This window comes from Palaemon carinicauda, chromosome 19 (genome assembly GCF_036898095.1).
Source record: "Palaemon carinicauda isolate YSFRI2023 chromosome 19, ASM3689809v2, whole genome shotgun sequence".
Classification (NCBI taxonomy): Eukaryota; Metazoa; Arthropoda; class Malacostraca; order Decapoda; family Palaemonidae; genus Palaemon; species Palaemon carinicauda.
Window position 1 is genome coordinate 79,445,466 of NC_090743.1, and position 1,183 is coordinate 79,446,648.

Consider the following 1,183-nt stretch of genomic DNA (forward strand, 5'->3'; position numbering starts at 1 on the left):
AAGTAATATTTTTTTTTTGTGTGTGTGTGTGTGTGTGTCAACGATCATGTTACATGAAAAGTTTGGAAAAAAACTGCCTGGGGTTAATAGTTATAAAAGTTTATATAATTTATGTTTTCCTAAAGAACTAACTAAACGTAATTCGTTCGTCGTTTAATCGTTTAAAAACCTTACTAAAGCTTGAAAGGTTATTTGTATATTAATTTCGATATATTAGTGCAGATATTATCAAACATTAGATAAACAATCAAATAAAAAGGATAAACTTTCATTAGAAAGTAATGGAAAATAATTCTAATGATAGAAATGATAGAAATAAAAATAAAAGTGAAGTAGAATAAAAAAAAAAATCATGAAAAAGTGTTATGAAATCCTCTTCATGAATGAATAAAACCAGTAAAAACTGAATTACTCCCTTACTGTATCTGTATATAGAAAAGACATTCTATTGACCACTAAATAGCGACTGAAAAATTGAGTGGGCCAAAACGAGACCCATTTAGAGACTCGGGGATCCCAGAGAACAATCCTCTGGCGGGAAAGACCCGAGAAGGGATTCCGGGAGCGGGTGGCTGGTTGTTGATCCGTATTACACAGTTACTGTCTCACTTCGACTTGTATCTAAATGTCAGTGTATGCTTACTATGAGGTTGAATGGGTGAGTGGGAGCATTAATGAGATAACAATGTTTATAATCAAGTACGTGTTTAGGTACCGTACGGGTTAAACTTTGTATATTTCAGGAGTGCATGGAGGGTTCATACTTTGTTCATCAATATATATATATATATATATATATATATATATATATATATATATATATATATACACACACACACACACACACACATATATTATATATATATATATATATATATATACATACACACACACATATATATATATATATATATATATATATATATATATATATATATACACACACACACACACATATATATATATATATATATATATATATATATATATATATATATATATATATATACTCACACACACACACACACATATATATATCTATCTATATATATATATATATATATATATATATATATATATATATATATATATATATATATGAGCGTGTGTGTGTGTGTGTAACAAAAAAACACAGCCAGTTTTAGTCCCAAAATTCTTATACTTTTGTCCCACAATCCGAGTT